Source organism: Lathamus discolor, chromosome 8 (assembly GCF_037157495.1).
Source record: "Lathamus discolor isolate bLatDis1 chromosome 8, bLatDis1.hap1, whole genome shotgun sequence".
Lineage (NCBI taxonomy): Eukaryota > Metazoa > Chordata > Aves > Psittaciformes > Psittacidae > Lathamus > Lathamus discolor.
The window spans coordinates 6857107-6884416 of NC_088891.1; the positions used below are offsets into that span (position 1 = coordinate 6857107).

The 27310-nt window shown below is 40.9% G+C and overlaps 1 protein-coding gene across 20 annotated transcripts in view; it reads right to left on the reverse strand.

The window, feature by feature from the left end:
• Positions 1-27310, reverse strand: part of CHD2 (chromodomain helicase DNA binding protein 2) — a 96188-nt gene that overhangs the window by 61124 nt on the left and 7754 nt on the right. For 9 of the 20 annotated variants that reach the window (XM_065687960.1, XM_065687958.1, XM_065687957.1 and 6 more), the window contains 4 exons: positions 14673-14743; positions 5830-5898; positions 5048-5134; positions 855-905 (listed from right to left, as the gene is read on the reverse strand). The gene's annotated coding sequence lies outside the window, so the exon portion shown is untranslated. The other 11 variants (XM_065687944.1, XM_065687945.1, XM_065687963.1 and 8 more) reach the window with 8 other exon arrangements.

A 27310-nucleotide genomic window follows, 5' to 3' on the forward strand; every position in this document is an offset into this window, starting at 1 on the left:
AGTCTGAATTTTAAGCAGACAGGAAGACAAAATAACTTGGGTCTTTCCATAGACAGCTCCCAACAGTGTCAGAGAATGTGCCAGAGACAGCAAAAGGTCAAGACCAAACTCCCTTTAGTTATGGAAACTGGAGAAAATCCTTTCCCCATATCCAGCCAGTATAGAACGATATTTTTCTGCTCAAGCCTGCTAATTTTGCGTTTTGATTATGAGGAATGATTCCTAAATGAAGTGTATCAGCTAACAGCTTAATACAGGAAACTGTAGCAGCATTACATACAATTTTCTGCAAAGCTGAAGCTTTATTAATGAAGAACAGAAACAGAACAATCACAGAAGACAGTTACTATCTGCTCAAAGACTCACTGATCCTGACAGAAGCATAAAAGGACGATACAAGAAGCTTGTAAGACAAGTTCTTCCTGCTATCGTACCTTCCACATCATTTGTTATCCAAACCGTGTGCAGTACTGCTCTGTAGAGACAGACACTTGTGTAACCAAACCTTTCTGAACAAGCAAATCTGTGATTTAATAGTTCTAAACAAAATATGGAGTCAAATCACAGAAGCAGAAAACCAAGGAACTACAACTGGATACGGAAGATGTTCTCCAGCGAGACAGGTTGAGTACTATCCAAGTATAGCTTCATTTCCTAGGAGCCTAATAAGAACCATCCTAGGGTCCTTTTAACTGAGCCTTCTAGAAACACACATGCGCACACACAGACACACTTTAAGGAACTTCAGGATGTATTCAGCCAAAACCTTCAGCAAGTTAAACATTATAACCATGTGTGTTTGTTGGGGTCTTTTTAAAGCTAAAAAGTAAATGTTATTAGGAGTAACAACTTACCAGTGCTTCAACCAAGAGGAGTTATTTTGCTTAATCAATTCCTCAACACATCTGTAGGGAAAATGGTATGTTAAACACTAGAATTAAAAGAAAATTAAAAATAATAAAATAATAATTGAAAGAAAAAACCCCACACCTTAAGGGTCTAGCAGACCTGAGCACTAGCAGCATCATAAAAGACCTATCCTCAAAAAGAAAAATCAAACAAAAAACACCAAAACATTCCCAGCAAATGGTACAAGAGACATTTTTATTAGAAAATTGGAATCTCACTAGCAACCTGTTATCAAAGAACTTACGCAAACCACCCAAACAATTCAGACCCAGTCCTGGATACAAATCCCTTGAGAAACGAAGCTACAACAACAAAATTGCTTGATTTTTTTGAAAATGGTCAATGAGACTTCAAGTGAAGTATTCCTAAACGCACTGATCTGCCCTTCACAGGACAAGAATTAAAATACTCATTGAACTGAGGGGTGGTATCAGCAGGATGCAGTGGAATCGTTTTAACGCACTAATACGGAACAAGTCATCTACTCTGTCTCAAAATTACCTGCCCATGGGCAAGGCCCAAATTTGAAAACTCAACTTTGAAAATGCTTATTGGCAATCCACATCAATAAGTATTTAATCAAAATCATGTTTAGAAGAGATAGCAAGATTAAAATAAGACCTAATACTCTATATCAACTCATGAACACGCTCTTTCTACTTTGAATTTCAGCTCCTAAAGCCATGCATGATCATGAGCTATACAAGTTATTCACAAGCAAAAAGCTTCTCTTGTGATCTCTCAGAATCTATTTATATGGGAATAGAGCCTCAAATTTGTAAAAATTAATGAACCTGTTCAAGTGATAGCATTCTCTGCATTAATTTTCTACAGTATTCTGAGTTCTCTTCAAATTGGTAGCTACTCCAATGTGTGGAAAGAAAGCTGTGATGACAGAACTGTAATGCCTTTGTTGATGTAATCTACTTGAAACTATTAATATGGAAAAAATCCCTTGAGAAAGGGGAAATTACAAAAAATTGTAGTAGTGAACTGGCACAAATGTGCAGAGTATCCAAACCAACACGAAATTTCGAGATTTAAACCATGCATTTCCATGTGACCAAACAGCTGCTATTTTAAATGGAAGCACAAAACTGAAGTACTTCTAAAATGGTGGACAGGCACTTTGTAGAAGGAGCAGAACATGGCTGCTGGACTTTCATCATCCAAGAGGCATTTATCAGTCATGCAAAGCCTAAGAAATGAACTAGATGAGATTTACCTACACCCTGTAAATCTCCTTCTGCCCTATACATACCATTTCTCTCCTAACAGCCAGTTCAAAATTACATTTTTTAATGTAATTTAGGTAATGATAGATAGACTAGGTAATGATAGATTTTAAACTTACAGCTCTCAGCTCTTTTTAATCATTTACAGCATAGCTAAACATTCATCACCTGCATTCAAATTCCTTCCTGTTCTCTTTAATTCTAGAATTTGCATCCGGTTACAGTAACTTCATGAAGTCTTTAATGAAGGTCTCTAATATGGCTTTATATCACCACATACTGAAAAAGTTACTAAGACTCAACCAGAGCCAATTCTTCTGACCTCAGCAAAATTCTGAAGAAGGAATCTAGTATTTGTCAGGCTGGTATGTATCACTCAGTAAAGTTCCGGAGAAACAGCACCAAGATGTTACTAAATATTACAATTTATTTATATGATCACGAGTGATCGTTTTTGCACCACTATGAAGTTTATCACTGTATTTCGAGGTTTTGAATTTTAATATCCAACACATACTCACTCCCAAACTATAGAAAATGCATCGCAGAAGCTAAAGATCTGTGCCAAGAGCCATGAACTAGAGCTAGTAAATACAAGTTTCAGCCGAATAAAATTAGCCTGTCAGATTAACACCTGTATTTCCTATTCAACATTCAATTTATTTAATGAATGTCACACAGAATCTTTTCATCAGACTACTCACAGTAATTGTTATATCCCATGCAATTAAAAAATAAATCTATCCCCTATTTAAACAGATTTACTTTTTTCCCCAGCAGCTTTGTAGTTGTGGCTTATCTTTATTTTACAGAATGAGATGTGTTAAGTCCAGTATAGGCTGTATCACATAACACAAGCCTTGTATCCTAGGTCCACGGCTCCTTCACCAAAAGACTGGCAACTTCTCATTTCAAGAACCAGGAATGCATACCTCCTTTTACAGCATAAGGTGAGGTCAGCTCTAAAGCCACGCACTTGACATCAGATTCCTTCTTGGAGTAAGTTAATAAAGTATTTTGGCAAAGATGACATATCGCCACACCAGTGTTCTTCCAGATAAGCAGTCAAGTGCTACAAATCATCTCTATGAGGTTACTTAATATGGTTTGTATCACCACAGAGGAACAGCTTCCTCTATCAGAAGTTAGGACTCTACCAGTCCACATTCATCTGCCTTTTCAATCCTCTTCAGTATGGGGTAGGGTGGTCACGAACTTATAACTTCCCCCAAACTCCCATTAGTGTGCATCTAGCTGCTGAGATCTACCTAACCTAAAAATTAAGCTGCCATTTTCTAGATGAAAAGACGCTGTTCTTACAAGAAAAGGCAGCTCCAAAGAGCTCACAGAAGTAACAAGGGACATTTAAAACTGTTTTTATTATATCTATTTAGCCCAACATCATCATGATTATATAGGAAATATGTAAGACCATTAAGATCAAAGTGCTCAATGTCACTCAGGTCAGACAAGATGACTCTGCTCTTAAGCACTGTATTTTCTTAAGAGCAGGTCAACTAGAAGTTACAGCTTTAAACATTTAAAGAGTTAACATTAGGAATCTAAGTCTCAAGTTTGACAAATTCAATCCCATTATTACTACCGGACTTTTACGTGTATCAGGCTGGTCTCGCCTTTATCATAATAAGACTGTGCAATATCTGGTGATTTTGACCCTCTAAATTGAAAATTCACTTGGGATTTCAAGTACATTCTGCTGTTCTTCTCAAGGTACCAGGTAATTTCTAACACAAACCTCTCGTTCTCAAAACTTCTCATCACGCAACTACACAATGAAGTTCTCAAACATACCTAACAGCCTTGTTCGATAGCGGTGTTTTGTTGCAGGACATCCGTGGTGTATGACAAATGTCTATTATCTAGAAATATTACCTGAATTTTGCCTTGCATATCAGCAGTGACTTACTGCAGATGAAGGTTTATTACAACCTAGAGACATTTTTAAGAAGCTTATGCAATAGTGGTATACGACTCCTTTTATACGACCAGGCTGAAGCCTTCATCCAAGCCAAAAAATAACAGCTGCACTCAAGCAGGGCTTCGCAAGATCTGCATCAAGTTATTGTGATAAATTATGTATTTTTTAAAAGCAAATTATCAGGAGTATTTCTGAGAATCCTGGTACACGTCTTCATGAAGATGCCTTACGCTTTGAGGTCCTGCATACGTACTGAAGTACATTAGCATGGTAAGCTGTGAAAAGGAACCAGTTAAGACAGGCAAACAAGATCCCCTACTTTTAATTACAGCAATATAAGCATGACTCAAAAGTAACATGTTGCTCTGTCTCTAAATGTAGAGCCTTGAAGTGTACCAAAAAATATACAAATCAAACCTTAGAAAGCAAATTTGTTTATCCTGCAAGAGGGACAGCAGATACTTCGTAACGACTGGGTGCAGGTTTAGGCTTTTAGAGTAAAACTGACCCTGAACAGAGAATTTCTGAGTTTACTGTATAAAAACATTTTATTGGAAAGGAAGAGCTTCAGAATGTCATTTGCTAATGAACCAGTACTTTGAACAGAAAGAAAAGCACTTCTAAAGTCTGACTGGACTCAATGTCCTTAGTGGAGATTGTAATCCTCATAAACAGAGCTCTATTTTACATGTTGACATGGTCATTTCAGATTCGTAAAAGTAAGTCTTACTTATGACTGACCATAAAAATCTTAGATGATGTGTATTTAGTACATACAAACGATTTTCAAATGCATTAAAACTTGAAAAAAAATTCAACACGGTAAAACACTTTATTTTGCTAAAACCATTATTTCCAGGATAATTACTTGAAAAAAAAAAAAAGAAAGAGGATAAAAAAAAAAAACAAACCAAAAATCACACACTGGAAAACAAACCAATACAACACAGTGTATGTAACATACCTGGTAAGCACAGTACAGAATTTTGCTCAAGGACTTTTACCCAGCCATCTGAATCTTTGGAAGCAAGAACAATGTCCAGCCAATAGCCTTTAAAGAAAAAACAAAACCAGGTTTGTCTGAAAACAAAGGTAAGTACAGATTTTACCTACAGTTCTAGTGTTCTCAACTTTTTCAAATCAGTAAGTTTAGTAAGTATTTTACCTACATTACAAAAACCTAATAACCTACACTTGCTAAGCGTTAGCAAAAGCCAAGTAACAAGCTCCCTAAATGTCCTTCTGCACAAATACCTGAAGTCTGGGGCTATTACTGTCAGATACATATCCTAGAATATCCCTAAGTGTTAACACTATGAACTCATTAAGTACAAAACCCAAACAACTCTTGAAGTTCAATGCAGGTTTTCACTGGGGCAATGGGACACATGGCGCTTCTGGGTTTATATGAAAATACTGCCACTTCGCACCAAATTCAGTGCGTATCTGTGTATATTCCTTTCCAACCCGAACTATTCTATGATTCGATATGTACACCAAAAAACAGCCCTAAACTAAAATATAAACTTAAGTAGCACCAAACCCACCACATTTTTTAGGACAGTCTGGTGGAAAAAAAAAAAAAGCCTTTTAAAAAAGTCCAGATAAGTTATAAAATGTGTTCCTAACAATTTAAAAATAAGATTTTTTTCTTCCTGTCTGCACAGAAACAAAAAGGCAAATCCCAAGATAAAAAAAAAATAACAAGGAAATTAATGTACTACCACCAGTTATAATCACTCTTACCTAAGAAAAGAAGGTACAAACGATTCTTCTGGAAGCCAGTCAGGAAATACAGAATTCATGGAATTCTACCTAAAAAAAAAAAAAAAAGTATGGAAATTGTCAGCATTTTGCTTTAGAAAAGCAGAACAAGTCAGATGCTTAACATTTATTGATCTTTATAGGATTATTAAGTCAGGAAAAACTTACAGCAGTAACTGTATCTTTAGAACTCTAAAAATAAAAGTACGGGTGGCTGTCATACTTGGCTGTAGAAAAACACTGACGAGTGACTGACATACAACATGCATGATCTGTGTTTTTGCATGGATAACTGCAATCTGCTCTTCTGTCTCCCATTAATTTTGAAGGACTTAAGAGCAAATGTCTGGACAATTTAAGCTTTTTTTGAGAGCAATTTACCACACAATACCTCTCCCTCCTTGTACTTTTTATTAATATTAAAGTCTTTAGAAGTAGGCTATGCAAAATTAAATAAAACCTATAGTGATAGCAAAGTAATTGTAAAATGGCTTCTGTAATCAGCTTCTGTGAATTTTAAGACAGAAGTTACTTGATCTCCCCCTCAAAAAAAGACATCTCTTTTGCCCTTCAGAATCCAATTCTGAAGCCTTCAGCTGCTTTCACCTTTCATCAAATCCCAAACTATACTCTTTAAAACAGGGAACACCAGCTTTGCACTACCTCTAGCCAACTTTTCTTGCCTTTTGTGAAAAGGCTTTATTTTGCAGCACTATTTCATACTCTAGAAGTCTGAATCATTCTCTAAATACGTGGGTAATTTAAAAACCATTTTAGCCCCATTTAAATTCCTACATCTTTAAAAAAACAGAACCATTAAAAAAATACAGTAAGAAAAGCAATTCATTTTCAGAGACACTTAGCTGTAATTTTATTTTCACTGGCTGAAGTCAGTCAAAGCTGTTTAAAACATTATCCCCTAATATATGTATGTTTTCTTAAATACAGCAGACACCCACCTAAAGCTAGAACTTTCTTTTCAGCAAAGTGTGCATGTCAGAACCTGTTCTACACTGCAGAACTGTTGCTGGGATTATAAAACCACCATAATCCAAATCCAAAATAAAGATAGCAAGCACTCTGCATAAAGGTGATAGAAGTCCAACTGCTGCTGAAACTTGCCTTTGTATTTCCAAACCAACCAAAAAAAGCCAACTTTCATAGCTGTAATGATGGATTCGTATTTGCAGGGTAAGTCCCGAAAAATGTAGATTTACCTCCAACTGCAGCATTTGAAACCTGCACGGAGTTTTATAATCCCGCACAAGAGCACACACCAGATAAATCCAACAAATACGGCTATACACAACCTCCAATTCAAACTGAAGTTCTTCTTATTTACCTCTTGCTCTAACTAGGGCGACTTTTTGAACATTAAGAATTAGAATTTTAGCCTTAAATCGGTAATTGCCGAATGCGAGCCAACGCAAAACAAACACCGGGCATTCCATTTAAACTTGCATTTTTACTAAGTCTTGCGATAGGTGTTGTACAACTTCTGAATTATTAACCATCGAAAAGACGATAAAAATGCTACAGACACAGAAAACACCGCAAGACCCCTCAAAAATACCTAAACCGAACACTAAAAACTGGCACCAAATAAACGCCTTTTAAAAGCTTTTAATGTCACACACAAACCCGTTCGCTTCTCACGTAATTCCGTATTTAAGAAACTACCTTTTCTTCTCGTAGCGTTGTCTAAATCACAACTGTAGTATTTTGCCAACTTTAAACTGCAGACTCGGCATCACCGAGCTTTGTTTTTTAAAAGCTTTTAAGTTTTTGCATCGCCGTCTTAATTGCAAAATCATCCTGCACGCAATTCTTCAGAGTTTTCTTTAAAGTTCGGCACCTAAGCTACTGTTTTTCAAGCGAAGTAAATTTCTATTGTTTCAAATGAAGTATTAAGCTGTCTCATCCGCAGCCTGTTTTTTTTCTTCTTCTTACTGGTTTACAAAGAGTTAAAAGCCAACACCCCACAAAAAAGCACCAAGTTTTATTTTTAAGAAAAAAAGGACATGGCGTCTTTGTTCTCACAAACTACGAAAACACATTCCCATCTGAGCAGCAATGGGCAACAAATGCTCTTTAAACAGATAGGGGCTTGAGGCTAAACATTTAACTGATGATGTAGTACAGTCTTCACCTCTCCCCCCCCCTTTACTGCTGCAATGGAGTTACAAGCTGGTTTGCAGATGCCCCCCTTCCACGCTGCACTGGAGAGGAACAGGTCTGCAGCCCCCCCATTCCCCACTACTGCACTGGGGAGCCCGCCTGTAGCTGCCCCCGTCTCCGTGCTGCAATGGGGGGGGACGGGGAGTGCGGAGCCCCCTCGGTGCTGCATGAACAAGGGGGAGGGGGAGCACCCTGCAGCCCGGGAGCCGAGTGTCAGCGGGGCGGCCGCCGAGCCGGGCTCCCTCTGCGGCACCCCTTTGCTCCCGCCGCTCCCTCCCCGGACTGTGCGGCTCCCCCCGCACCCGAAAGGGGTCACGGAGACCAAGGGGGGTCCCCAAGGCTCCCCTCATGAGCAGCGGGGGGGGGGCAGGGAGAGGCAGGCGCCCCCTCCCCCTCCCGGCTCCAAGGACATTTTGTTTTTCCTCCCAAGGACAAAGGACAATGAGAAGCGAGAAGACTCCGGCACTTACCCGGCGAAGAGCAGCCCGTCGGCAGGCAACGCGGGCCCGGAGAAAGGGGCGCTGCTCCCCTCCTCGCCCTGCCAGCGGCGAAGGACGGCCCCGCGCCCGCGCGGCGAGGGAGAGGCGCGGGCAGAGCTCCGGAGCCCGGCGCCATTGCCCTCCGCCCGTCGGCAGCCTCACAAGGCAGCCCTGCTCGCCGCCCTCCTTCGCCCCAGAGCCGCCAAAGTGCCGGGCCGGACTTAGACCCCAAGACCGGCACCTGGGACGCTCGGCGGGTCTCCCCGCTCCGAGCGGCGGGGAAGGCGGCGGGGAGCGCGGCTGCAGCTGCGGCTGCTTCCCCGGCCATCTTGTGCCGTGTGTGTGAGCGAGTCTCTCCCGTCTCCTCTCAACTCCTTCCTCCCCTCCCCCCCGCACAACATGGCCGCCCGCTCGCTACTCACTGCGGCGAGGAAGGGGCGGGCCCGAGCGCCCCTGCCCCCTACCCATGGCGCGCAGCCCCCCCTCCCCTCCCCCCCGCTTCTCCCCCTCCCCCTCCCGCACCTCGCAGCCCCGCCCCCGGCTGCGCACGAGCCGCGCGCCGCTCTCCATTGGCAGCGCCGCGCGCCCCCCCCGCCGGACCCGAGCGCGCGCACCGCTCCCATTGGCCGCGCCGCGCCCTCCTTCGACCTTCCCCCCTCCGCGCGCACCGCGGCCCCGGCCTCCCATTGGCTGCGCTCCCCGCCTCAGCGCCCGCCGCCGAGTGCTGCCGAGCGGCGCCTGCCGTTCCCCATTGGCTCCGGCCCGCCCGCCGCGGGCGCACGCCCCGGCCGCACGAGCCTCCCCTGAGGGGAAGGAGGCAGCGGGCGGGTCGCGCAGGGGACGCCCTGCGGCCCCAGCCCCACCTGGCCGGGGCGGCCCCGGCTCCACCCCGCCTCAGCTCAGCCGTGACCCAGCCGGGCTGAGCACCGCCTGCTCGTGTAGCCCGCGCTTCAGAGATCTCCTCATACTTCAGCCCTCGGACTGCCCGGGGCAACCCTCTCCAGCCTGCACCGACACAGAGCCCCTACCTTGGGTTAAGAGCCCCTCACTTAACGGTACGGTTTGCTGTCCACCTCACCACACAAGTGCCACAAAAGCCCAAGCACAAACTGCCCTGGGCTCCCTCTGCGTTATCCCCTTCAGCCCGCACCTGAGCCCCGCTGGAGCAAAGCGGCAGCAGTACTTCAGCACCCGCCTAGTCTGCAGCATCAATCCCACTCCTCATTAGCACCTCTGAAGAACACCACAGGCACCCAAATGAAACTAGCTATAACGCCTTTCTTTTTTTTTAACCAACGCTTGGAAACTGCCTGGTGTGCCAACCTCACCAGGACACTGCCTCCTATTTTGACTACTGCCATGGAAACCACTTCAGATACCGACACCACAGAGGGGCATCCCGCACAATCTTGGTCACTGTCATAAACGTCTGTCCCCCGCCAGTCGGTTCTGATGTTCCTCTGCAAGGAGTACACCCAGAGAGCATGACAGAACAGCATAATTAATATTTAACATACTTCAGCAGTCACTTTGAATGACATGCATGCCTTTCTCCTTTTATTTGCACAGCTTCTGCCATTAAAAGCTGAGAGAAAGGTACACCATTCTTCCTTTTTCATACTAATGATGTAAGTAGTTACGATAGTACTTAAACCAAAAATGCTTAAAATTATTATGGAAGGTCTCAGGAGCTACCCTGTCACTTGAAATCATGCATTTGGACTTTAGCAACAATTTCCTGAGCTGGGTCCTGGAAAATCCAGCAGCAGATGGTCATCTGGAAAGAACTGATCATTGATTTCCCTGAGAAGAAACGATTTTGAGCTACGTATTTCCTTTCAAAATGCATAGAAAAGCAAAGCTTTTCTCTGTAGGGATGGTGGTGCCCTGCATAAAGGTACCACAGCACTAGAGTCCCCAGCCAAAGAATCAACAGCAAATACGGCTCCTCACTGGAAAAGAGCAAAAGGCCTTTCCCCCCCCCACACACACAAGAAGAATTACTGAAGTTCTGGTCTATGGAGACCATGGATAGTGGGAAGCCTGTTTTGCAACTTGATTCCCATTCAGAATTACTCTGCTGTCACAGTGTAACTACTCAAGCATAACTCTATGTAAAGGTGTTTGCATGGACAGAACTGAAATGCTATCCCCCTTGGAAAACCACCAACAGTGAGGAAAGGGGAAAGGCAATCAAGGATAAGGAACTAGATAAAAGTAGGGCACAGCAAAAGCACTTCTACTTATGTTGGCATTTTCAGCCAACACTGCAAGGGATGACTTCACAGCAAGGACGAAGATTAGAGGTTCAGTGTACAATTGCCAGCCTTTCCACCGTCTCTTCCCAGAATACAAATACCTTTCTAGAACAAAAAATAAATACATAAAGTGTCATCACATGTAATAGCCACTTGAAGGGCAGAAAAGAGATCAGGCATTCAAGGCATGGTTGCACTCTTACAGAGTACTGTGATTCCAGCCTGAAGAGTTTAAGAAGAGATTCAGAGCAGCCCTGCTGAGAAGGACTTGGGGGTGTTGATCGATGAGAAACTTAACATGAGCTGGCTTCAGTGTGCACTCACAGCCCAGAAAGCCAACCATATCCTGGGCTGCATCAAAAGGAGTGTGACCAGCAGGTCGAAGGAGGTGATCCTGCCCCTCTACTCTGCTCTTGTGAGACCTCACTTGAAGTATTGTGTGCAGTTCTGGTGTCCTCTGATTCGGAGAATAAACATAACATAAAAAGGACATGGAACTGCTGGAACAAGTCCAGAGGAGGGCCACGAGGATGATCAGGGGACTGGAGCACCTCCCGTATGAAGACAGGCTGAGGAAGTTGGGGCTGTTCAGCCTGGAGAAGAGAAGGCTGCGTGGAGACCTCATAGCAGCCTTCTAGTACCTGAAGGGGGCCTATAGGGATGCTGGGGAGGGACTCTTCGCCAGGGACTGTAGTGACAGGACAAGGGGTAACGGGTTAAAACTTAAAACAGGGGAAGTTTAGATTGGATATAAGGAAGAAATTCTTTACTATAAGGGTGGTGAGGCACTGGAATGGGCTGCCCAGGGAAGTTGTGAGTGCTCCATCCCTGGTCGTGTTCAAGGCCAGGTTGGACAGAGCCTTGGGTGGCATGGTTTAGCATGAGGTGTCCCTGCCCATGGCAGGGGGGCTGGAAGTAGATGATCTTGAGGTCCTTTCCAACCCCATCTATCCTATGATTCCATAATTCTAAGATTGTAACTGAACAAGACGTAAATTCTATGCTCCAACTACTATCTGATTTTCTCTAACTATACCAGCCTGCCTGACTAGTACAATAGACCATTCCTCTTAAAAAAAATATTCATGTACATTTACAGAAATGCTTCTGAAAGTCACTTGCTGTATTGCTGCTGCATGTAACAAAAAAAAAAACCTCCTGGAAGTTTAATATCCAGATTAAATATATTCACTGCTGCTCTTTGCTTCCTGGCCACCAAGGCCTATAGCAGCTACAGAAAACCTTACACAAGTACCCAGTACCTCTTCTGTTTCTTGGCCTCATGCGAATTGTATGTGTGTGAACATACAGTACGGTCACTCTCTCAGAGCCATGGCACTCAGACAGCTCTGCTGTTCATGTACCAGTAACAGTCAGTTTGCATTCTTCTCTCCTAACCAACAGTGCTAGCCTCCTTTTTCACATTTTTATCTTCCATGGTCAGCTCTGTATAAACACAACATTCTCATTCTTACTGCCTCTGTGGTTACCCCATATTTTTCCCCTTCTAAATTCAGCATTTCTACCCAACTGCAAATTCCTCCACTCAGTTTATTTCTTCTACTTTAGAAGACGTGCTTTTTTGCACTGTGTATCATTACACCAAATACTTCAACCATATTTTATGATCCATGTGTCTGATAATAATGAGACAACTTAATGTTTCCATTACTAATTTGGGAACTATTTTCTGAGACTGCATCTGTGGCTAGAATTCCACACAACCTCGCCTTCTGGTGCTCACCCAAACTATTTTCTTATACAACCTTTTTTCCTTCCCCCAGCTCCCATGAAGACTGTTGTCACCCCTTAGGACAACATGCAAAAGCAAATGGTAATGTCACAGGGCAGTGGCCTTTCCCTGCCTGCCCCAACATGCCCTTTGTACCAGAGGATACCAAAAGACTGGTGGAGAATCCTTCTTTCCAATACATGAAGTGCAAATGTAGCATACAGTGCTTTGGAGGCACAAAGAAAACAGAAAGGCCAGAGACCTGACACCGATATTTGACATAATGGTTAAATATTGCCTTTTGAAGTGGAAAATGGGAATCTAAACAAGATTGAGAGATGTGCGCGATGTCACCAAAGTTTTCTTCAAGCAAAACTCTATTGCTTTGGAAGAGAAATCAGCAACAATTTTCTAGGCCCCCAGCCAAACATAATAGTTTGGATTCTTTTGATAGAGAATATGCAAACAGGATATCAAATGCCCTTTGAGCGCAGCAAGCTGTTTTGTGGTAGGCATTTAACTTCCTGCAAACTGGGTGTTCACAGAAATTGTCGCTTTGTCCCGAATGAAATATAGCTCTGTTTTCTAACTATATATGTAACCTGTAATATGTTGCTAAACCAAACAATCTGCTTTCCAACCCCCTCTTCTGTTTCCTTCCTTAGTAACTCCTTATTTAAATCACAGTAATTGTACAGTCAGATTCAAATTACCTTCTATCACACTTCTGAAAACCTGGGATTTTGGGGCAGCATTCTAGCAGTCAGCCTGTGCTATTTGTTCTCCTAGGGGTCTGGAACTGGAATTCAAATCCAGACTTTTGTTCCAGCCTGTGCTGAATAACTGCAAACACATCTATCTACACACAGAGACAGAACTTTTACATATGCCCTTTTTTATTTCTGGGATTTAACGCTGAAAACTAAGATGATGTTAATATGGTGGTTTTGCTAGCACTAATATGGTGCTCATGTTTAGAGTGATGAACCTTGTAAGCAGCAAAACCTAATTATTTATGACCATAAATAATTAGAAACAAATTTTTATCAGTGTCATTAGCATATGGTAAAGAAAAAACATCTTTCAGTCTGCTAAGCCAAACTCCAGTGCTTTTCTGGCTTATTCAAAATGAAGCAACTTTAACCAAGATTCAGCTCTCTTTATTCCTGTTCTCAAAGAAAAATAAGTTATAGTAAGACAGTAGAGAAACGTAATGGAAGTGAGAAATGGAACCAATGTCTCTTGTGGGGTTGAACAGTCTTTCCTCAACGAATTTTTAACTTGCTGTCCACAATGCATCGAAGAATCAGTTCTGTTTCTGTACACGTGATCTTGTGGCCTGATCTTACATTTCAGATCTCCTGAACAACTTATTCACCTCGCTACTTCAGTTTTGCATGAGTTCCTGTTTACAATAAGGGAAATAAAAGACCACTAACTATTGAGATAGACTAGTGGGAGGATTATTGTACTTATTAACTTGACTACAGACATATATTTTTCCTGAGAAATCAAGTCCATTTTTCTTAAGGAGGTTTAAAACTTGACATTCTTTGTTATTATTACAGAACATCTTCAAATTATTCCTTGCTGCCATCTTAACTGCAAGAAATAGTAACCATGTCAGTCACACTGTATTTGGTCAATATCTAACATACAGTGATTGCCTTAAATGGCAGTCTTGGAAGTATAGGAAAAGTGGCAAAGATACAGTAGCCCTTACTTTGATTAACTCTTACAACAGTTAAAAAAAACCAACTCTAGACTGCTTCAAACTTAGAGAATGGCAAAGCTTCGTAAACTTTTATCAGAAAACTGGGACACTAAAAAAAAACAACAAACCACTTGACCATTTTGCCTGTACCTGCCTAGACACTGGGATTTATACAAGTGCTCACAAGGTATCACACGTCTCCTCACATGGAAAAGAATGATGCAACTTTGCTTGTTACTGAAATCACCTTTGAAAACAGCTAAGAAACTAATGTGCACCTTCCCAGGAACTTTTAATACTTGCAGACACAGCATGCAAAAGCAGGTTCTGCTTTAACTTCTCTGTACTGATTAAGTTTGTTGCTTGGAAACTTGCAGGACTGGAAACTTAAAGGATTAGACATACTGGTTGGGGTTTAAATATGTTTAAAAGGTAGAAACTGCAAACAATGTGCTTTATCTTACCATTCTGTCTGTAAATATGGTCGTAGTAGCATCCTGCTGAGCTGGGAGATGGTCATCATTCTATCAAGAGTCTGTAAAAGAAAAAGCATTGGCAAGATAAATCTTATGTTTCAAAACAAAGATACTGTTCTCCCCTTCCCTAATATATCACATAATTGTTATGTAAAGAGTCAGAAGAAAACATTATAACTTTTAAGCAAAATCTTCAGAATATTTGCATTTTAATTAGAGCTGTGAAAAAAAAAATAAAAAACAACACAGAACCCACACTACATTTTAGACTATGAAATGCATAACAATTTCATTGTGGGTTTTTGTATTAACATGGATATTTTGGAATTCTGGCATGATTATTTCCTTGTGCAGATTCAAAGTTCACTTTCCAAAGGCATTCCTCTGTCCATCCTTGAAATTTATTCACTGCAAACATGAGCCAGTAAAGCTTGATTGCTCAATTAATACAGTCAGAAAAAGGGAAACAAATGCGTTTACACCTCAAAATCAAGGACAAACAAAATCCAAAACACCGCCAAAACACTATAAGCTCTGAGTGTTCATTTTCTACTAACTATCCATTTGAGTTCTGGTGAAGACTTTGGAAAGTTTAGATGAGGAGCATAACAAGTAGTATACCTTCTTGGTAAATCTCCTCAGAGGTTTGGAGGCAAAGAGCGTCATACAAGCCTTGCAAACATGATGAATTTTCCTCAAATTGAACAAGATAAATTATAGCTACTCTAGAACGAAAAGAAAAACAACCCAGGCCTCCAAAGCTGCAAATATAGAATGGGGATTTTAATTTCTAGCAAGTCTCAAGCCTGTTTCCATAACGATTTTCATTCTTGTCTCTTGTGTGCAGGTAGCACCATAGGGCATTTTATTGATTGCTATATAATAGTTGACAAAATGATGCATTATTCAGCAAATTGCCCCATGCAGTGAAAAGAAAATGTGGGGGTTTTTTTCTGAAACCTTACAAGTATATATTTTTATTATTTTATAGACAATCTGACAAAGCACTGAACCACCCTGTTGTAAAGTGCAGTGCTCTATATAAAAATAGAGAAGACCGCTTCTGTTTGTAGCTAGAAACAAACTCCTTCGTATTTGTCAATACTTGTTAGATGTGAGGTCCAATCAGTGTGATGTAGTGATACCGTATCAGGGACACACTTGGATTAGAATGTCACCCAAACAGAAATAGCTTGTGTCAGACCGATGTTTTCCATGAGCTTTTATATTTTCTTCCTAGAGTCAATTCACTATAAACTGGCTCCTGCCAGAGCTTTACCCAGCTAGGAGAGCTCATCAGCCTAGGGAATAGAGCAGTTTTGTGCATGTCAGGCATGTCATTCATCTAAACTCTAGAATTGGAAGCTTTAACTATTGCAGGCAACTGATTTGCATGTTGAAACCAATAGTTTCTCCCTGACCAAGCCATTAAAGGTGATAATCTTGTCTCAGCTTGAAATCATTCACAGTGTTTGGGGTTTGTTTGTTTTTTTAGTAGTCAAAGATTAGTATTAGAAGGCAGGTGGTGAGAAAACATCAGCAGCCCAAGGAAAACTACTGCTGGTATGGTCCTGTCACAAAATGAGGTCAATGACACAATTAATGCAGCAGGATGTCTTGGGCAAGGCATCCACAGCACTTGATGATCACTGTCTGAAAAACATCACACTGCAACTTTACTGCAGTTTCGCCCAGTGGAAGACCCGAACAAGGTTCTGCATGCCCAAAATGTGACTTAGAGTCTTCAAGATTTAATAGTGGATTTAACAAGCTGCTACCTCTCTCTACAAATTGTTTTGAGGTCTAGAAACATTTAATGGCAAAAGCCTCATGTCTTCCTATTACTCCAAGCACATGGGTCTTAAATTACATGCCTGTGCCTTTAATTCACCACTGAGTAATTACATTCAGGTCAGTGGAATCACTCCAGTTTTTTCTTAGTGTGTCTAAACTGAATGTTATCCTAAGGATCTGGAAGCATATGAAGTGAATTTAGGAATTAACATGTATGTCAGTACTTGGAAAATGCAACTGAAATGAACTAACCCAGTCCACAGAAGGGAAAGAGGACATAAAGCAGAGGTCTGAATTTCAAGAGGAAGAACACATACGTAGTTTTGCATATGAAGGTGTAATTGCAAAAGGAATAATATAAATCAGACAGTGCTAGGTACTTCACCTCTTACTCATCTCCTTCAGTGTACCCTTAAAACCTTTCCATAAACAGAATATTGACTCTCAAGAGACCAAATGTTAGACTTGAGTAGAAGAACACAGGTCAAAATAAAATGCATTTAATTGAGAAACTATCTACAATTTTCTTGTAACAAGCCGCACACATTAATGGTATCAACTGAACACTCTGAACTAGTGTGTAAGATAAAGGAGACCATACAATATTTGAAGAAAAGAAAACATATGGGGAAAACAGGTTTGTATGGGTAGGAGATAAAGTCAAATGCTTGAATAATTTAGAATTCCACCATGAACAAAAATGAAAAAGCTAGGGCTTTAATAACTACCTCTTTTTTTTTTTTTTTACTTAAACTCCAATTATTAAGGTATTGTGCTCCTGGCTGGCATATCAGGTGCAGATAATGAACAGTCAGGGACACTACTTTTGCTGTATGAATGAAACCTGTTCTAGTCAAAAGATTAATAAAGGATTATCTTTCTTTATATACATATACACACACACAGTCTCTAAAGTTAATGAAAATTGGAACCAAAGCTGAAGTTGAAGTCTTATTCAAGTGATATTAATAAAATTGAATTAAAGAGAAAATATAACCTAATTAAGAGGTTCAGAAAGGCACATTAGTATATGATGGAAAAGTAATTTTTATATATGACAGCTACTTTATGCTTTCTGTTATAATGTACAGTCTTACATGATCTAATCAAAGATGTACATGCACTCTGTATGAGATCTCTGTACTATTTATTGCTGGTCTTGAGTGCCCACTGCCTTCAAGTTATATTTGATTTAATGCACTCAAGAAAATAAGGATCTTGAGGTGGCAAAAAATGTTTCTTTACATTGTTTGTCTGTAAGAAAGTAATCACTGCCTCAGAGAAATCATTGCAGGCAACAAGCTTGAAAAGGAGACACCCAGAGAGAGGAAATCAAAGGCCTTGCAACATTCAAATGCAGCCAACATGGAAGAATGTGACTTACTCTTGGCTTTAAACATGACTAATACTCCTTGCAGTCCTAGTTTGGATTTGAATGTCATGGTTAGAAGTCATCAAGTCAGCTGAAATAACTTTGCTGATACTCAGCAGTCACATACCCAACTAGCAGTGCATTGCCACAGCATCCCTGTTCCCACACCCTATTCAGTCAGAGGCTGCAATATTTCTGAGCTATGCATTACTGACCCATCAACTGCCAGGTAGATGCTGATGGCTTCATCAGCAAGGAAAGCAAAAAAGAGAGCCATTGCACTCATTTTGGAGTTCTTCGTTTAGTGGAAGCACTAATTTGCCTTCACAATCTGCAGACTCCCCCAAAGTGCAGAAGCTCTAGAACTCAAATTCGCAGAAACTGAACATCAGATCAAAAGCTCAAGGCCTCTAACAGCATGACTTCGTAAGCCCTGCCTCCTTAAGAAGCCAGGATAAAAATACAGCTACATGAAAAATAAATGAGCAGCTTTTCCTGACTCTGAAACCAGAAAATGATGACATGAAACCGAAATCAAATGCAACAATATCGCTTGTATTCCCGAAACCAGCATTAATGCTCCCTCTCCCAGCTCCCAGCGACTTATTAAATAAATGAGCCTTATAATGGATTTTGAAGTGAAAGGTCCTGGAGCGGAAAAAGTAAATTCCAACATCAGAGACCTTTAACAAAAATGCTGTTGCTTGCCCTAAATGTGGCACTGAAGGGGATTCAGTCCGACTTCTCTCCTGCCATCATCAGTATTTTCGCTTTTGATCAAATAGGCAGCTCTGCAGCACTAGCGACAGTCTGAGATTTTAGATCAAAATTAGTATCTCAATACCTAGAAATCAAGTCAGCCTGTGCAAGTTAAAAAAGGCCAGTATCATGTGTGCGTAGATCAGTCAGACATCTTTCCATGCCAGAAACAAATCCTGTATTTAAGATACCTGATGTACTATGTTTTCCCTCACAGCTCTGCCTCTGTGATGCTGGGTGCGCAGCCGTGCCATCATCCTGGTTATCCTTGCTAGAGGCTTGGGGGCATTTCTGGAACCACACTGCACCTCTAAAATTTGTTAAGTCTCCTGGAGAGAGCCCTAATTTTGCCTGCACGCTGTGATCTCCTCAGGGAAACTTCTCCCTTTCCCCTTGTTTTTCTTACTTCTTGTTACTACCTTTGCAGCTTAAGTTTAAAAAATGAAAGCTTTTGGACTGAAAGAGGGCGAAGGTGGAATGAATAAGCCTCTTGATTAAAAGCCATGAAGAAAAACCTTACAATACAAACTCCCATCAACACAACATGTCTCCTCCTGCTGCATTAATGCTGCTTCACGAAATGGCGACTGCCCCTGCAGACAGCTGCCTAAAAACACACACGTCCCCGCAGGGAACCAGAACTGCAACTTTTTCTCCTCTTTTTTAAGCTTTCATTTTTCTCTCTTTACATTCAGCCCCTCCGGGACTTAAAAGAGCCCTCCATAAAGCTATAACCAGGCAGAGAAGCAATGGGGAGCATAGAGCCCTCCTTGTGCACAGACCAGCTTTTTCCATCTCCCTTCTGCTTCTGGAAAGCACCCGGGACTCTTCCCCACACCGAGTGAGTTTGTGCAGGGTGGGCTCTGGACTCCTGACCAGTGCAAATAAACGTGCTGATTCAGCCAGTATCGCCACGATCTTGTGTTTCCAGAATTTTCTCCCTCCGCTTCCCAAATATAAAGGGACTTATTGTGCTAAACACGGAGCTCTAGCACTGATGGGCTCCGTGTAGGGCGCCATGTGGTATTTGGTTTCTCACTACAGTACATGTTTTTATAATGATGGGGGATGGGAAGGAAGGGAGCTGCAGTTACCAGCATGCCAATAATCTGTTGCAAAGGACTGGAGCTCTCAGAGCCAATTAGTCCTGAAGTTAACCGTTTAACTGCTGAAAATAAACCCAGTCTCAGGCATGTTATAAAAACCTTCTTTCATTCAATACTTAGGTCCAAATATATTATTATGACAATTTGTATCGGAAGGCAATAAGCAAGCAGTGCTGGGTGTGCCGGGGAGTCACCGCTCTGCCCAAGCCGCACACCGGGGGTTTGGGGTTTAGTTTCTTATACTCTTCAGCCTTGGGTCTCAGCTAATCTCTCTTCCTCCTTTATCTGGATACCGACGTGGCCTTTTTTAATTGCTCTTTTCTTGCTGCTGGGTCTTCTTGTGGTGAAGAAACTTCTCAGAACAGGTTGTTTCAATTTCTTGGTAACGTACTAACAGAGCACCGTTTGTTGTAAGCTTAACTGCAGCCTTAAATACATCTTGTTCCATGCCTTATATGTTCATTTGTTTAGTGCTCAGCTTTCACAAAATTCTATTCTATCTCCCTTCCTGGTGCAATGGTCACAAGGTTTTCCAAGTCACTGACACGAATCATTTCTATACATCTCACAATCCCTCCCCTTGTTTTTTAGTAACTTATTGATTCGTGTTTTGGATTCAAACCGAATGACTGCCTCTCTGGCTGCTGATAGCACTGGGGCAATATTAGCTTTTAATACCATTAACGCATGGGTTTTTCCTTTAGTGGCCATTTCAGGATCTAGCGGTATGGCCGATATTTGCATTCCTTGTGCAATTAAATGAATCAACCTTATAAAGCATGGAATCATACAAAGTAAAAATAACAATCCCAATAATGAGCATGCAATAACAAATCCAGTCTTTTTCCACCAAGCACCTCCAAATAGATTATTCCACCAATTATCATCTAAAATTGAGTTCCATCTTTGTACTGGTACATGGACAATTCTCTTTATTTCTTCTGCTATTTTTGTTATTGCTTGTCCATTATGATCTATTTCCAGACAACATTCCAAAGTATTACATTTTCCACATACTCCTCCTTCCTCCTCTGACAAATAATCTAAAGCTAATCGATTCTGGTAAACTCCACTTTGTGTTTGTGATAACTGTTTAGCTATTAGTTCCAACGCCTGTGCAGTGTGATTTGTAACTACTACTACAGCCTGCAATCTGATTATTCAATTCAACATATATACAGGGGCTCTATAACTCCAACTTCCATCTTGAGCCCAAGTACCTGGATCATAATATTCTATTATCCGTTGAGGTGCCCATTCATCCTTTTTCCATGTTTGGTCACCTCTTATTCTTATCATTCTTTTTACTCTTCCCAGGGTTTCATATAGTGGCTTTCCCAACTGGCTACCCTTTCACTTTGGTAATAGGAAAAATGCTGGCCATATTATGCCAATTGTACAGGTTCCTCTCCCTTTATTTGGTAACTTATTATAAGACCTTTTCCCACATATCCAAAATAGGCCATCAGGTGCTTTCCATTTTATATCTATTTCTCCAGGCTCATCCCAAAAAGATCTCAAATTTTCTATTTCCAAAAATGGGTTAACATTAGTTGCATTTTTCCAACATATTGTCTCATTGCTCTTACATAATATCCCTCTGGTGGTGCTGGCCACTATACACTACTTATGTTACTCATTTCTGTAGAGTTGGTGGCTAACACCATTTTACAGGGGTATGTCCCACATAATGCATAAAATTGATTCCTTCCCTTGATACACATATTTGTCCCAGAACTAAGTTGGTTAATACCCATCCTTCAGGTCTCAGTTCCATAGATTTATGTGTTTTATTCCATATAATTAATTGTCAAGGTTCTACTCCCTCACCTCTCCAGGGCCACTGTTCTGTCATTTGGGATCCCCCACAAATCCAGCAGTTGGAAACATTTGTCTACTATTCTTTGCATTAGGTCTACATATAAATTCTTTCCTAGAGTGGGCAGATCTTATTCACTAAGTCTACTTTTAATCTTTTCATATAAGGGGTTAACAGACATTTTCTTGGGAGAGGGTTTACCTACTTCATTTAGTCTCTTAGTAACATTCTTCACTAATTCTTCCTTAAATTTATCTTGCACACCTCCTCCATCTTAACATTCCCACTTTCCTGTTTTAGTAAAACATATATGGTTTTCTCCACGGGGACAGCTACCTATTCCGGTTATAACTCTTCCTGTTTGTGCTCCTAAATTTTTTGCTACCCAATAGTCTTTCCCCATGAACTTGCATGTCTCCAAATTCGTTTGGCTATAGCATCCAGCATTTGTATAAGTGTGATATGAAAACGATTGAGTCATCGTCTGACCATATTTAACATTTTGGTAACATTTCAAACATGAGTCGGCAATCCCATATTGTGGAAGGATCAACAAAGTGATCATTCTCAAAAGGCTCCACATTCTTTTCACTCCTCTGCCTCCTTCACCTACCGGGTTGCCTCTGGCAGCGAGGTATCTCATCTTCTTGGCAGCAGGGGTAACCTTCAGGAGCTCCGTATGTACTTTGCCATTTCTCATGTCATCTTTTAAACTTCTCCCAGTTTTTTGCTTTAACTGCCTTAATATTACAAGGGACTCGATTTCGCTTATGACACTAAACTTTCCTGATGGTAGCCAGGCTATCTAAACTTCCTTGTATCCCTTTTACAAATATTTCCCACCGATCTTTAGAATCTCTTTCTATTTTATTTACTCTTACTGCAAATTTAAGCAGGATATCAGTCAAAATTTGTTCCTGTCTCATACACAGAGGGCACAATCCCTCTGGAAGGTATCCACTGTAACAATGATAGTATCACCTCTCTTCACAGTAATTACATTCAATACACACAAAGGGATAGCAATTATAACCTGTTTCTATACACTTAATTTCTTCAGGCATCTGCCTTACATGTGAGTCTTAATTGTAATTTACCCGTTAAAGAAGTTACCTTCCAGTCATTTGGTTCACTTGTTGGGAGCGGTCCTTTTACTCGAGAGGTGTGAGTCCATCCCTTTTCTGCTGCGCGGATAGCCATTTCTGTAGTTAAAAGAAATGGTCCTTCCCAATGAGGGGACAGACTATCTTCTTTCCAGGTCTTTATTAATACTCTATCCCCAGGTTGAATCTTATGTATTGAGAATTCCAGAGGGGTGCTTTGAACTAGCATCCCTTTGGCTCTGAGTTCTTGCATGTTCTTATTCAGGTTAACAATATGATGGTGAATAGTGGCATCTTCAATTTTGGGGTAGCCAACTGGCAATCCCTGAGTGTAAGGCATCCCATATAGCATTTCAAAGGGTGAAATTCCAGTCATCAAATTTGGCATTGTTCTAGTATTTAATAACGCTAATGGGAGACATTTTACCCATGACATTTTGGTTTCAACCATTAATTTTGATAATTGATGTTTTAAGGTTTGATTCGTTCTTTCTACTCCTCCAGAACTGTGGGGATGCCAAGGGGTATGATAATCCCATTGGATCCCCAAAGCCATTATGACACTTTTAAGAATTTTTGAGGTAAAATGGGACCCCTGATCAGAATCTATTACTCTAACCATTCCGTACCTAGGAATGATATTCTCAAGCAGTTGTTTGACCACCACTTGGGCAGTGGCCCTAGCTGTAGGTATGGCCTCTACCCAATGTGTTAGTTGGTCTACCATCACTGAAAGGTATTTATACCACCCTACCTTTGGCAATTCGGTAAAATCGACTTGTACTCTTTCAAAAGGCCTATGGGCTAAGGGTCTTTCTCCTTGTGGAGCGTGTCTCATTTGTTTCTTATTAACCTTTTGGCAAGTAAGACATCCCTGCATTTCCTGCTTGGCTATCTCAAAAATTCCTATACACCCATAGAATTTAAAAAATTGATTGGTAAGTGCCCTTTTCCCCAGCGTGTCTGTTGATGTAATCTATGTATTATTCTTCTTGCATAACTTTTAGGTAGCATTTCTCTACCATCTGGTAATATCCATTTATGATCTTCTAATTTGGCTCCTAATTTTTCATATTCCTTTATTTCATTTTGAGAATAGATTTTTGGTTCATTCTTCTGTTCTCCCTTTTTCTCTAAATATTCATTGGTTGCTAAAACTAAAAGAGCCGCTCATTTTGCTTCCTCATCTGCTAAATTGTTCCCTCTAGTTCTAAACTGGAGCCCCTTCTGATGTCCTTTAACATGAGTGATAGCTATAGCCTCAGGTTCTCTTATAGCTTGGAATATTTGTCTTATCAATTCCTCATGTACTAGTCCCTTTCCTTGGGTATTTATCAAGCCTCTCTCTTCCCATATTCTTCAAAATGTGTGGACTATACCAGGAGCGTATTTTGAGTCTGTAAATATGGTTCCCTTTTTATTCCGTAATCTTTTTAAGGCTCTCAACAGGGCACATAGCTCACACACTTGCGCTGACCAACTAGCACTCAATGGTCCTGATTCTATTACTTCCCAGTTTCTTCCATCTACAATCGCATATCCTGATTTTCGTTTTCCCCTCAATTACCCATGAAGATCCATCCACAAACAACTTTTCTCCTTCTTCTAATTCTTCTTCCTCCAAATCTGGTCTAATTTTTGGCTGTAGTTCTACCATTTCTATACAGTTGTGAGTAGGGATTTCCTCTGATTCCCCAAATAAAAATTGTGCTGAGTTTTGAGCTACTGTAGATCTTAATTCTAAATTAGAAGAATGGATTAATATAGCTTCATATTTCAATAACCTATTGTCAGTGAGCCATTTATCCGCTTTTTGTTGGAGGATTCCCCGAATATCATGTGGAGTATAGACTGCTAGAGATCCTCCAAAAGTTACTTTTCTAGCTTCTTCTACTAATAAGGCTACTGCTACTACTGCTTGTAAGCACATTGGCCACCCTCTGCTTACTGGATCTAATAATTTTGAAAAGTATCCCATGGGTTTTTTACTTCCTGCCCAATCTTGAGTCAATACTCCATATGCAGTATGATTACCAGTATCTACAAATAATTGGAATGGTTTATTTAAATCCGGAAGGCTCAGCACCGGAGCCCTCATTCATGTGCCTTTAATATGTTGGAATCTTTCTTCATCCTCTGGGGACCATTTTATCACATTTAACGTGAGTTTCTCATATAAAAACTTTCCTTTCTCACTGAACCCTTCTATCCATTGCCGACAATAACCTAATAACCCAAGTAGCTGTCGAACCTCCCTCTTCATTCTTGGGGCAGGTAAGGCTATAATCCCTGCCACTCAATCTGGATCCGATTTCTTCTTCCCTTTACTAATCCAATGTCCCAAATATTTCACCTCAGGTTCTGTAAATTGCAATTTGGATTTTGAAACTTTCAGTCCTTTTTTCCCAAGAAAATTTAACAGGGCTATGTTATTTTTTCTGACCTCCTCTTCTGGTTTTCCCACTATCAATAAATCATCTACATATTGTAGAAATTTAACATTACCTACGGGTTGGAAAGATGTTAACAATTTTTCAAGAGCCTGTCCAAACAAGTTTGGTGATTCAGTAAAACCCTGAGGTAACACTGTCCATCTTAGTTGTTGCTTTCTACCTGTCTCTGGGTCCTCCCATTCAAAAGCAAAAATAACCCCAGCTCTTTTCTGCTAGAGGACAGGCCCAAAAGGCGTCTTTTAGATCAATTACACTGTACCACGTATGTTCCAATGACACTTGATTCAACATAGTGTACAGATTTGCCACCACTGGAAACGGGGTAACAGTCCTCTGATTAACTGCTCTTAAGTCTTGGACTAACCTATAGTTCCCGTCTGATTTCCTAATCAGCAAGATCGGAGTGTTACGTGGTGACATACAAGGTTCCAAAGTCCCTTTGTGTAGCAGATCTTCAATTATTGGTTTTAATCACTTTCTTCCTTCTAAAGAAATTGGATACTGTCTAACTCTAATGGGTTCCCTGGGATTCATTATTTCTGTTTCCATTGGTTCAATATCTAATTTTCCTATTTCTCCTTTATTGTGCCAAACTTCTGGGTCAACCTGCTGTTCGTCCTTCTCAGTTAATTGCTATAAGTAAGTTGACAGTAATCACTCCTTCTTTTATCACTAAGTTTACTCCTAACATTATAATCAAGTCTTGTCCTAATAAATTATTTTCCGCTTCTTCCACCAGCAGAAGATCTCCTACACAAATTTTTCTGTCAGATTAAATTTCTACATTTTTAATAACAGGAACTCTAAATGGTTCTCCTTTTGCTCCTACCACTAAAGTTGTATCTTTACTTATTTGACACCCAGAGTGTATGTACCGGACTGTAGATCTTTCAGCTCCGGCATCAACTAAAAATGTTATTTCTTCTCCCTGGGGACCTATTTTTAATTTTATCAAGGGCTTTGATGCTGTCTTTGTCCCCAGGATATACATCCCCTGACATCCCTATTCCTCTCTCTAAACATCTTTTCATCTTATATTCGTTTCCTACGTTTCCTACACCTTCTCTTAAGGTGTCCCTTTTTCCCACAATAATAGCACTCAGGACCCTCTTCAGATTGTGTTTTTATCTTTTCCCTTAGTTCTCTCTGTCTTCTTTCTTTATTCCCCTGCCCAGAAGTCCTGGGTAGCAATCTAAAATTGTTCCCTTTTTGGGTTTCTCTTATGGCTGCTACGAATATTTTCTCCTTAGCTTTTTGTTTTTCTTCGTCTCTCCGGACGTATACTTTTTTGGGCTTCTCTTAGTAACTCCTGTAATCCCCTATCTTGCCAATAGTCTAATTTTTCCAACTTTATCCTAATATCTCCCCAGGATCTAGCTACAAACTGGGTTTTCAAAAGCGCCTCTCCCACCGGGGAGGCTGGGTCTACTCCCAAATACATTTGCAAAGTTTTCCTTAATCTCTCTAACCAATCTGTGGGAGATTCATCTCTTTCTTGATGTTCACTAAAAGCTCTGTTAATATTTTGTCCCCTTGGGACTGATTCCCTTATTCCTTGTACAATGATTTCTCTCAAATCTGCCATATTTTGTCTATCCTGCCTGTTCTGGTTATTCCAATTTGGATTCTGATTAGGCCATTTTTGTTCTCCAGGAGGACCCTGTTGATGCCGTCTTTCCCAATTTCGCATTCCAGCTTGTCTAATCATGGCCCTCTCCTCTGCTGTAAACAGTATTCCCAATATTGACTGCATCTCTTCCCAAGTATAACTGTTAGGACCTAAGAATTGGTCTAACCGTTCTGAAGATCCCCAGGGGATCATCTAACAACCGGCCCATTTCTTTCTTAAATGATCTCACATCGCTGGTATTTAAAGGCACTGCCACAAATCCAATTCCTCCTAGATTCCCCCCCATAGGAACTTCTCGGAGGGGAAATAAAGTTTCCCCCCTTCTTCTGTATTATCTTGGAATTTTTCCTCTCTTTGACTTCTAGTCTTACTTCTTGTTCGACTAGAAGGGGGAGAGGATGATGGAGCTGTGGGGGTAGATTCTGGAATGAATGGTGGATATATATTATCCTCCGGTCTTTGTCCTTGGTACGGAGGAGGTAAATTATCTAAAAGCTCTGATGATCTTTCTTCCTCTTTCTTTTCCCTTAAGGAAAATAAAGAAACGGTTACTGATGATCCTTTCCATAATGCTGCATAATCACTTTCCT